Consider the following 12,386-nt stretch of genomic DNA (forward strand, 5'->3'; position numbering starts at 1 on the left):
CAGGTTATTTTCGGTAATTTTCTATATTCTTTTTTTTAGTTTATCAAGGGCCAAGCCCAGAAAACTCAAGTCATATTGTATGGGAAAAAAAAAAAAAACAACAACCAAAAACCCTTCAACTTATCACTTCTGGGCTCACTGTCTGATGGTAAAAGAATATGACACCAAGAAAGAGAAAGGAAAGCGTGCCCCTTTGCTGAGCCTGGGGAACTCTGCCAAGCAGGAATGGCAGTGGCAGGGAGGAAAGTAAAGCTGTAGAATGTGTGCCTGCCAACTTTCTCTCTTGGGGTTTTAGCCCAGAAAAAGAGAGGTGTGTCAGTGAAAACGAGGTGTGCACAGGACAGGGAGCTATTTCACGTACAGCCCCGTGCAGCAGCATAGTGAACTCGGCAGTTCAGCCTGCTAGGTCACAGGGAGGCCTTGGAACTTAGGTTCCCGTGTGTCACAGAAAGGACCCCGAGATAGCCGGAGAACCTGTCACTGGGGCTGGGGTTCCATCACGTGGGTGAGGGTGCTTCTGACCTGAGGGCTGCAGCACTCGAGGGCTGAGTTTGCATCACAGCCACACCCTAGAAAAGGCTGCATTGTCAGCAGGAGGCAGGATGAGTTAAATAGAGATGTCTACCCACCGTAGCAGGGCAAGAAAAAGCAGATGGCATACCTACCAGTGGTGAATTGAACTGTAAAGTCCACCAAGCCTGGAGCACTCAGATGGATAAGGAGCCTGGTCCCGTAGGTCAGAACAGATAGAAAAAGTCATGTCTGGAGACAGAGACCCTTTTTTCTGTTCCTAGATTTATTCTTTTGCTGTTGTTCTTTTTAAAGTAATCTCTACGCCCAATATGGGGCTTAAGAACCCTGAGATCTTGAGTTGAGTTTTGGGAGCTCAAAACCCTGAGATCAAGAGTTGCCTGCTATACCAACTAAGCCAGTCAGGTGCCCCTGTTCCTAAATGTATTGAAGGCATACCTCTTTCCACTCTGCATAACACACACACACACACACACACACACACACACACACACACATTTTAGAAAAGAAATAGAGGAAGTTGACGGAGATGCTAACTTGTCCAAAAAAGATTAATGGTACCTGAATTACACTTAATTTTGTGTTTCTTTTTATACACAAATGCATAAATACAATGCAGACAGAGGGGCAGAGATGCGGTTTGTGAATTTCTAATGATCTGTAAGATTTATACACTTAGGAAGTGCCTTTGCTTTCCAAGAACTGTTGACATGAGATGGGTAATAGTTTCTCTGCATTCATCTCTAGAAGACAAGGAGTGTGTTGGAGCAGCAAATGCCATGACTTTACTGCCTGGAACCAAGAATGAGACCAAGAGTGGACAGGGGTGAATATGACACCATCTAAGAACTTGCTTTCTCATCCTTAGTCTTACACAAGGCAGAAGGAAGCACCAAGACTGGCTCTTTTTTCTTCAAATGCTCCTTCTTCTTGCCCAGCCAAAGACAAAATGTCTTCCCAAAGATGGAGGAGACCTTGCTGGGGCCAAGGGTGATGTCTTAGAGCAGAAGATGAAGGGGAGAATTCTCCAGCCCACCTACTTTCCCTAGAACATGGGATGGAGGGAATGTGAGAAGATGAAAGCATAATACATAGTGGGAAAGACTACTGGTCGTAGATCCATTTCAGATCACACTCATTAGCAATTATGTCAACAAATCTTGTAATCTCATCTTAATTTCCAATGGCTGCCATAATACTAAAAACATTTGTTTACACCATTGTGTTAAAATATGTGTATTTTGTCCCAGCATTATACAAACCGTGCCTCCTTCCCTCTTCCTCTACTATCAAATAGTTAATTATGTAACAAAATAATATTGTGTATGTGGAAATCATTTAACCATATAAACACGTACTCCAACTGTATTGTGTTTGTGGGTCTATATTTTAATTTAATGGATACTTTAAATGAGTACCGTTTTAAATTATATGGTACGAAGGGGATTAGGATTTCTTAAATGTATTCATCCCTACTCTAGCCCTAGCACAACTATTTTCTTTTTCTGGTCACCAACTAGTATTTACTCACATATGTAGTTTGTTCCTACTTATAATCAGAACATGTAATTTTGTATATAGCTTTCTTTATCATTCTCCATATTGCAACTTAATGGAGTTAATCTAGCAACATTTTCTTAGAATCTCCCCTGTTGGACACACAGATTGTTTCCATTATTCACTATAATGAATAAGCCTGCAATAAACATTTTCCTAAGTATGCCATTTTCTAATTTTGAATTATTCCCTTGGGATAATTTGTAAGATTAATAGTCCAAAGATATGAATATATTTAGGGACTCTTAATATAGAGATGCATCAGATGGGGGGGGGGGGGTCCATGGGCTATATATATGTATAATACCACCAGAACTATATGAATTTATCAATTGTTTTCCCAGTAACCTCATCTGCATTTATATTTTCTTGCTTATAATTTTAACTAACATAATATGTGTCACTTTTTAAATTTATTTGTATTTCTTTAATTGCCATTCAGATTTTGAAAGTTTACATATTGCTTTACACATGCCTTACTATTAGTGAGCTTAATCAGGGAAATCACTGAAGTATCATTCAAGCATATGTTCAAGTTCCAACTCTGAATTAGCCTCTCAAAAAAAAATAATCATTTCTTCAGTTACGACTTAGTGACAATGAGGCTTGCATTACAAAGTTGTTGAAACGATTGGATGAGTTAATCAATGCCTCATGAGTTAGCAGCACATGGGGAATTGTTACTTCTCTCTCTGTCTCTGCCTCCCTTATCTCATCTACCAACCCTCGTGCCCCTGACTTCCTCTCGCATGGATTATGCACTCACGCTCTCTTGGTACACAGTTTTATAGGACCCTCCTTGTCCTTCCAGAGTTTACATCCATGGGAGCTCTTTGTCAGCGTTTTCTAGAGAACCGATCTCTGACTTGCCAGCAAGTGCTGACTTATATTGCACATCACTGAAGCCAGATCTGTTGGACCACGTCTGAACCTACTTGAGTGTTCACACAAACATGTGGGTAATACACTCAGTATGAATGTCTTTCTATAAATTACTCACTTTAGGATTCTGTGTATAGTCCAGTTTCTCTTTTAAATGTCTCTTCTCCGAGTTTCCTTCCACTAGTCTTTTCAGAGATATTTTTATTTGTTTATTTGCCTCTTTGTGCTGGTTTCGGGTAATACTTTATCTTAATCTTCCACTTATTGTGTCCCACCTGAGAACAAGCGTCCTTCTTCTGGTAACAAGTGCAGTTGGTCAAACAGTTTTAAGACAAGCCGATCGCTAGACGTTGCATTCTAGATGATACTGTCATCTGGATTTTGTCCATCTTACGTCTAGTGTGTTTTCCAGGCATTATCGCCCAGCGGTTGCCTGAATTGGTTTCCATCTTGAGGACCTTTGTGGCAGGAGCTGTCTTTTCAAGCAGTCATTCTCCCTTAAACCCAAAATAATTCCAAATACATTATAAAGTATGAGAAAGCCTGTGAGCAAGCATATGGTTTCTCAATTGGAAAAGCATCAAAATTGTAAATTCCTGTCCTCTTCCATGAGGGCAAGGCGGTTTGGGGTCTACCAGAAGATCTTCCAATCTCTCACCTTCATGACGAGAAATCAAACTGAGTAAGATGTGTTCTAAGCAGTTCCACTTTGGGATTTTAAAAAGAGCAAAAGGGGAGGAGGGAGAAGAAGGGAGAAGAGTTCTCTACAGTCTTTTCCAGCCTCAGCAACTGTATTTCTCATCCTCTAGAGAATGCCACGGGCTCCTTTCGATTTTTTATTTCTTACATAAGCCTTCTCTTTATGTGTCACAGGCAAGGCTTCATTTTTGCATTGCTAAACCTGCTTTCCTGCATCTCTGTGCCCACTCTCCCCATTTTTAGATGTTACACATGAGTGCTGGCCTCTTTTCCTATCTGAGCAGATGCAACAATTCTACCTTCTTACCCACATCCAAGCCCTTCATCCGCACACTGCACCAGCAAATGTTCAAGTACTGATGATTTCCACCAAGCCTGAGAGAGGCTCCTGTGTAATAGTTAAATCAACAAAGGGAATTCAAGGATCACAGCTGGGTTTAGACACAAAGACCGGTTTTTCCATTGCTGGTGAGTGGTACACAGCAGCCACCATGCCCGCAATATGCCTGCGCAGAGACATCTAGCACTGAAATTCCCAAACTCACAAGGTGAACGAAACGTGCACTTACAATCACGGTCTTGTTTCTCTGCCCCACACTTGCATTCATGAAGCTGGGACCAGAAAGGGTGATATTAGAAACGCTGTACTTGTGCCCAGAGCCCAACTTGCACACAGCAAGAAAGCTGTTGACATGAAACAGGACAGTGACTGTAATGGCCACACCACGTTCATCGCTGTATCTCACGCACTTCTTCATGAACCCTGGCATCCTGAGCCTCTCCCTGCGGCTGACGGAGGACTGGCCCCAGCTTGAACCTCAGTCTGCATGACTCGCTTTGTGGTTTGATCAAGTCCCCTTAGCCACAGTTTCCCCTACACAGTGCAGGTAAGGTCACACTGTCCTGCAAAGAGCTCATTAAGCTAGAAGGAGATAATGTGCATACAGGATTTTGGAACAGGGTTCAAATTCTCTACAATTACCAGGGTAGTTGTTTTTGTTAGCGCCGTTAGGCTGATTTACAGTAATTTAAATCTGTAAAAAGATGTTCTGCCATTTGTTTGTGTATGTTCCACTTTCCTCACCCTGTTGTGCACCAATTAAGGCGGCTTTCAGAACATGCCGTTCTCCCTCACAGCTTCCTGCGTTTGAATATGCCGCTTGAATATCCTTCTCCTCCCCTCCACCCCCATGTCCCTTTGTCTGTCTGCCACTTTCCTACTCAGCATTCAAGACTCAGCTTAAAGACCTCCTGACTGGTGATGCCCACCTCTGTACCCTCTCTGTACCCCAGTCGGGCAATTACTTGCCTGTATTGGGGTGATCTGTGTCCAGTGTGGTCTCTTCCATTTGACTGGACCAGGTTTGTCGAAGGCAGAACCAAATCTTACTCAGTTTTCACCCCAATACCTGGTTCATGTTATTCACTCAATAAATGTTGATCAAAATGGTGAGTGAATGTCAAATACTTGGTGCCATGAAATCAATTGTATTAATCAGGTGAGCAATTCTTTGCTTCTTTGCTATAAATTTATGAAGGAAACTCATCACTCAGCTTTCTATAAGTGGTATACATATATATTCATTTTGTGTACATATTAAAGGGGAAAGCTAATAAAATACTCCCGGGGCTCCTGGGTGTCTCAGTCGACTCTTGATTCCACCTCCAGTCGTGATCTCACAGTTTGAGAGTTTGAGCCCCACATCGGGCTCCACAAGGTGGAGCCTGCTTGGGATTCTCTCTCTCTCTCTCTCTCTCTCTCCCCCTCCTCCTCTGCTCATGCGTTCTCTCTCTCTCTCTCTCAAAAAAAAATATAACTTTAAAAAATACTCCCAATTATTTGAAGTTTCAAACCGAGGACATGTGACCATGTGACAGAGACCATAAGATGTGATGTTTATGTGGAGAGGTAAGTTATACAAATTCATTGTTTCCCCAGTAGCTGCCATGAATCACTCATTCAGCAAGACACCAACACATATTATAGAAGAATAGGGTTTCTTGATGAACATTTGGAAAATTCTGGGAAAATCTCTATTTATAAAATTTATCATTTAATTACAATGTCATCTCTGGAGGAGTAGGAGAAGGCTGGTCAAAAAGTAACAACCTTCCAGTTATAAGATAAAAAAATACTAGGGATATAATATACAGCATGATGACTGTGGATAATATTGCCATATGACATATATGAAAACAGTTAAGAGAATAAATTCTGAGAGCTCTCATCACAAGGAGAGAGAAATTATTTTTCTTTTCTTTTTTGCTTTGTTTTTATTGTATCTATATGGGATGATGGATGCTAATAACTACACTTACAGCAATAATGATTTCACAATATATGTAAATGAAATTTATTAGGCTGTACATCTGAAACTTACATAGTGATGTATGTGAGTTATATCTCAACAGGACTGGAAGAAAGTGAAATGCCATCTCACAATTTAGCTTTCCGAGTATCATTTCGTCTTTTGTTTTGGTTTAGATTAACTTCCTCTTTCATTATTTTGTTCGATTTTCAGCTTTCGTGGTAACATGGCCCCTGTTTTCCTTCTACAAGAGAAATTCAGCACACAGCAGAGTCCTTGATAAATTGGGTTAGTTTGATGATCCCACTTGGAATAGGTATGTAGAACTTCAATATTTTCTTACTTAGTGTTTTGAACCCTTTTTATGATTCAACAGGAACCATTCCTGCTCACTGAGAATGGAATTTGCTATGAGGAGTAAAACTGATGGGTCAGAGATGACCTTTGTCTTTTCTGCTTCGAAGTCTGTGTTTATGACTTGCAAGGCTCCGGAAGATGCCTTTCTTTTCTTCCTCGTGTGATAAATACACATTGAGAATACAGTCATTCCAGGAGAGGGAGGAAATTCTATGCTCGTAGGATTCTGAAAATAATATTTATCTGCAACTCTTTGAACATCAAGTATATGAAATATGACTGATGCTCTGGTATGTTTATGAGTATAATATCTGTAGTTCAGTGCTGTAATGGAAATATACAAACTTCTTTTTTCCCAAAATTAGGCCAGGCTTAGACAAAACTGAATACTAAATTACAGACTGAATAATTGCACATGTGAATTAATTAATCATCCCCGGATCACTGAGGTTTTGTGACAATTACTCCCTTGGTGTATCATCATATAAATATGATATAAAAACCACAAAATACAGTATCTGACAGTTTTTCTATATACAGAATTCTTTTGAAGGAAATATTCTATAATTAGATTCTTATAAGGTATAAGCCTTGTAACTCTTGATTTGATCCAGTTAAGACTACTTGGATAACTACTGTGTGTGTGTGTGTGTGTGTGTGTGTGTGTGTGTGTGTGTGTATGAGAGAGAGATATTATCACTAAGGGATATTTTATTATAAGATTCATTGCTTTCTTGTATTCGACTTTTAAAATATTATTAGGAATATGGTAGGCTTGTTGAGATGCTGGCAAAAATTTAGAAAAGTGTCCCATCTATATAAATTGTATTTTCAAAAGTAAAACTCTATAACAACTCTTCCGTGCCCCGCCCCTCAAAAAAAAGTGTTGAAAACCACATTTCAGAAGTAGCACAGACTTGAGAGTTAATGAGACATGAGGACCTAGCTTTACTACTTAACCCATTACCCTAGGAGAATCTTTTATGTTTCCTTAGGAAGAGTGTTATTACTTAATTTGAATGGGAGGAAGAAAATAAATTAATTCACAGGTACAATGTATGAAGTCCACGAGGTCACTTTTATTCTTAATGAAGTATCCGGTAATTAAGGATTGTGTTTCCAAGAGTCTCCAAAGAATTTCATTCCTACGTTCTGTGAGCGTCTGAAATCCATAATGAGAGTTTAACTGCCTGATTTAAACAGAATTTGCAGCTGGTCACCTACATGTTAGATCTGTCTTCGTTTGTTTATTTTTACAAGGTTTTGTTTTGGGTTTTGGCCCACACAAAGTTGATACGTATGTATTTTAAACAATTACCAAATCAAAAAACCCAGGAGAGTTCACATAAAAATCTAGGTTCCCAGTCTTCTCTTTCTTGGTCAGTGACACTACAATTAAACCAGATACTTATTTAAGAAATCTAGTTGCCATACAAGAGACTTGCCTCTTCTTAACCTCTCCACATCTACCCCATCAAGTTCTCCAAGTTCAGCCCTGACTCCGTGGTTCCCAACCCTTATGGTGAAAAGATGCTGGTTCCCAGGTTGCCCCCAGAAAAGGAAGGCAGAATTTTTTTTTAAAAAGCTCCTCAAAAGATTCATACGTGCAGTTGGGGTTTAGAGCCACTGCTCCAAAATCTTCATTTGTGTCTGTGTCAAATGCCACCACCCCTCCCCCCACGCAAGTGAGACCTTCCCGTCTCACCAGTGCCCTGCAGTGGTCCTGAATTCACCTTCTCACTTCTATTCTGATCCCCAGTCAACCCATTCTCTGCCCAACAGCCAGAACGATTGTCTGTAATAGAAAAATATCTGGTGAGTGCCTGCTTACACCTCTTCAGTAATAACAGCAATAATGAAGATCACGGATAATGATCATTTATGCTTTGGTGGGATGAAGTTCAGGTTTGTTGAAAGACCGAGTCACCGAAGTGGTGAATTTCAGGACAAATGGGGGAAAGGACATAAAAGGTATAACTGAAAATACCAAGGCAGTTTTGTTCCACCCCCCCCCCCACCCCAAATCAGGCTTCTGGCCGAATCTTCTGCTGGCCTGTTCCTCTAGGCAGTGACCCAGAGGCCAAAAATAGTGCTGACCTTTCCCACAAATTGCCACCCAGTCCATATCCTGGTCTCCCATGACCATCAGGAGGAGCAAAGGGATTTCATAATTTGTCAGTGACACTATTATAAGATTAATTTCATGGCACAGCCACCAAAGTTTATTAAATGTCACTCCCTCAGAGTTGCACGATTCACCCAGCAAAATACAATGATATTGGTAAATTTTTAGGCAAAATAACAGAATTAAGGGTGTGTATTTGTTGGGGGGCGGGGGATGATGGTTACAGCTAGGATCTTTTTTCCTATAGCTCATACGTGTAGGTCTTTCTTTTCGCCAATAAAGAATGTAAATCCAGCTATTTATTTGAGCTGCAGTGGAGACATTTTTTCCTCATGTGACTGTATCGCGATTTTATAGACCACTGTATCAGCCACTGAAATCTTTTCTTTAGATTCTAAGCACCCCATCACTGTAGATGTTGCGCTTTCCACTGGGAGGGCAGAAGATAAGGTTTTCATCAAAAAGTACACTCTTTGAGGTATAGTGATGTTGTTTCATCAGAGTTTTAAAAGATACCAGTAAATGCAAACCGCTTTGGTGCTGAGTGGAAACTTGGATCCCTGTCGGCACCCCATGCATGTGGCATAATCAACTTTTATTTCGTGCTTTTATTTCATGCTGTCTTATATACAGAACCTTCTGCAGTTCACCATTTCCATTATTAAAAAGTTCAAGGAGCTGCTTTAAGAACCTGACAAAAATGTGCATTTGACATTCAGGTAATGGAGACCAGTAAAGAGGTTATAAATGCAGCTACCTAGGTGTTGAATTAAGGCCGGGGGCATGGCTACCTTCTTTACCCTACATTATTTTCATCAGTGAAGCTAAAGTGTGTTTGGGGACCTAATTTACCCAAATAATATGCCCGTGCAGAGTTATCCTTCATTTAAGAAAACAGTTGATATTTTAAGCTTCCCCTAAACGTTTAGTTTGGGGGAAAATGGAAAACAAAATGTACGGAGAGAAGCACACATGCGTGCACGCACACACACACACACACACACACACACACACACACGGACCATCCCAAGAGACACTGGACAGGACCCTGCTTGCTAATGAGATGCCCACGCATTTCTTTTTGGGATCAAGGTGGATTGGTCTTGTATGGAATTCTCTGTGGTGAATAGAGCTTTAATAAGGCCACAGATTCCTTTCATGCTGTTTTAGGAATTTCTTTGAAAGGATTCAGGCAGTGACACCCCTTGTGTTTTAGAGTTTTACATTTGTACAGACAAAGCTTTTCAAATAATATAAAGCCATTTTTCTAAATTCCTTATGTCCCCGAGTCCCTGGGTTCTGGACAGAGGAAGATGAAAATCTCTATAAAATGTACCATATTGCGACCACATGAACCAGCTATTGAGGGAGAAATTAATAGCATCTGAAATGAGCCTTGTGTTAAGCGTCCTTCACTTGGTATTTTCTACTACTTTGCTCGTTTTCTATTAAGTCTTTTTAATCAGCGAGCCCCCTAAAACTCACATACAGTTGATTCAGATTAATCTTTAAAATCTAATATAAAAGAAAAATACATATTGTGTTTGTTAAAGAGCAGACACACTATGAATGCTTGTGAATACTGAATTCATTCTGAAAATTCATATTATCTTGTATTGTTATATCAAATGGCTCCAAAAATATACGTTTGTCACAGATATTTACTCCTGCATCAGACTTTTTCTTAGTACTGTCATTCCTCTAGCACCTCGTGTTGACTCTTTTTTTGTTGTTGTTCTTTTTTTTTTTTTACCTTTTTTTAAACTTCAAGTCTTTTTAGTAAACATACAGTGCAATATTGATTTCGGGAGTAGAATCAGTGATTCATCACTTACATACACCCAGTGTTCATCCCAACAAGTGCCCTCATTTGTACCCATCCCCCATCTAGCCCATCCCCCACCCACCTCCCTTAGTCAACCCATAGTTTGTTCTCTATCATTAAGGGTCTCTTGTGGTTTGTTTCCCACTCTTCTCTTTTCCACCGCATATGTTTATCTGTTTTGTTTCTTAAATTCCACATATGAGTGAAATCATGTGGTATCATACAGTATTTGTCTTTCTCTGATTGACTAACTTAGCTTCACGTAATACATTCTAGCTCCAACCACATCTTTGCAAATGGCAAGATTTCGTTCTTTTTGATGACTGAGTAATATTTCATTGTGTGTGTGTGTATATATATATATATATCACATCTTCTTTATCCATCTTCTTTATCCACATATATATAGATATATATAGATATATATATATATATATATATATATATATATATATCTATATATATACCACATCTTCTTTATCCATTCATCAGTTGATGGACATTCGGGCTCTCTCCATAGTTTGGCTGTTGTTGATAATGCTGCAGTAAACATTGGGGTGCATGTACCCTTTCAAATCTGTATTTTTGTATCCTTTGGGTAAATACCTAACATTGCAATTCCTAGGTCATAGGATAGTTCTATTTTTAGTTTCTTGAGAAACCTCCATACTGTTCTTCATAGTGGCTGCACCAGTTTACATTCCCACCAACAGTGCAAGAGGGTTCCCCTTTCTCCACATCCTCACGAATGCCTATTGTTTCTTGTGTTGTTAATTTTACCCATTCTGACAGGTATAAAGTAGTATCTCATCATGGTTTTGATTTGTATTTCCCAGATGATGAGTGATATTGAGCAACTTTTCTGGTGTCTGTTAGCATCTGGATGTCTTCTTTGGAAAAGTGTCTATTCAGGTCTTCTGCCCATTCCTTAACTGAGTTATTTATTTTTTGGGTACTGAGTTTGATAAGTTCTTAATAGATTTTGAACATTAACCTTTTATTGGAAATGTCTTTGCAATTATGTCTTATTCCATTTTGTCGGTTGCCTTTTAGTTTTGTTGATTGTTTCCTTCATTGTGCAGAAGATTTTTATCTTGATGAAGTCCCAGTAGTTCCTTTTTGTTTTTGTTTCCCTTGCCTTTGGTGACATGTCTAGTAAGAAGTTGCTGTGGAAAGGTCAAAGAGGTTGCTGCCTGTGTTTTCCTCTAGGGTTTTGATGGTTTCCTGTCTCACATTTAGCTCTTTCATCCATTTTGAACTTGTTTTTGTGTATGGAGTAAAAAAGTGGTCCAGGTTCATTCTTCTGCATCTAGCCATCCATTTTTCCCAGAACTATCTGTTGAAAAGACTGTCTTTTTTCCAGTGAGTATTCTCTCCCTGCTTTGTGAAGATGAGTTGACCATATAGTTGTGGGTCCATTTCTGCGTTTTCTATTCTATTCCATTGGTCTATGTGTCAGTTTTTGTGCCAGTACCATACTGCCTTGATGACTACAGCTTTGTAATAGAGCTTAAAATCAAGAATTGTGATGCCTCCAGTTTTGTTTTTCTTTTTCAGGATTGTTTTGGCTATTTGGGGTCTTTTGTGGTTCCATACAAACTTTGGGATTGTTTGTTCTAGCTCTGTGAAAAATCCTGGTGGTGTTTTGATAAGGGTTGCACTAAATGTATAAATCGCTTTGGGTAGTATAGACATTTTAACAATATTTGTTCTTCAAATCCATAAGCATGGAATGCCTTTCCATTTCTTTGTGTCCTCTTCAAGTTCCTTCATAAGTGTTCTATAGTTTTCAGAGTATAGACCTTTTAACCTCTTTAGTTAGGTTTATTTCTAGATACCTTATTGTTTTTGGTTGCAAATGGGATTGATTCCTTGATTTCTTTTTCTGCTCCTTCATTATTGGTGTATAGAAATGCAACAAATTTCTGCACATTGGTTTCATATTCTGTAATTTTCAGAATTCATGTATCAGTTCTAGCAATTTTTTGATGAAGTCTTTTGGATTTTCTACATACAGTATAATGTCATCTGCAAATAGTGAAACTTTGGCTTCTTCTTTGCTGATTTGGATGCTTTTCATTTCTTTTTGTTGTCTGATTGC

At 39.3% G+C, this 12,386-nt stretch overlaps 1 protein-coding gene across 5 annotated transcripts in view; it reads left to right on the forward strand.

The window, feature by feature from the left end:
• The window catches only part of CHRM3 (cholinergic receptor muscarinic 3), a 522,291-nt gene that overhangs the window by 265,093 nt on the left and 244,812 nt on the right, over window positions 1-12,386 (forward strand). For all 5 annotated transcript variants that reach the window (XM_058698297.1, XM_058698296.1, XM_058698294.1 and 2 more), the window contains one exon: window positions 6,192-6,294. The gene's annotated coding sequence lies outside the window, so the exon portion shown is untranslated. The remainder of the gene's footprint in view (window positions 1-6,191; window positions 6,295-12,386) is intronic.

Source organism: Neofelis nebulosa, chromosome 13, assembly GCF_028018385.1.
Source record: "Neofelis nebulosa isolate mNeoNeb1 chromosome 13, mNeoNeb1.pri, whole genome shotgun sequence".
Lineage (NCBI taxonomy): Eukaryota > Metazoa > Chordata > Mammalia > Carnivora > Felidae > Neofelis > Neofelis nebulosa.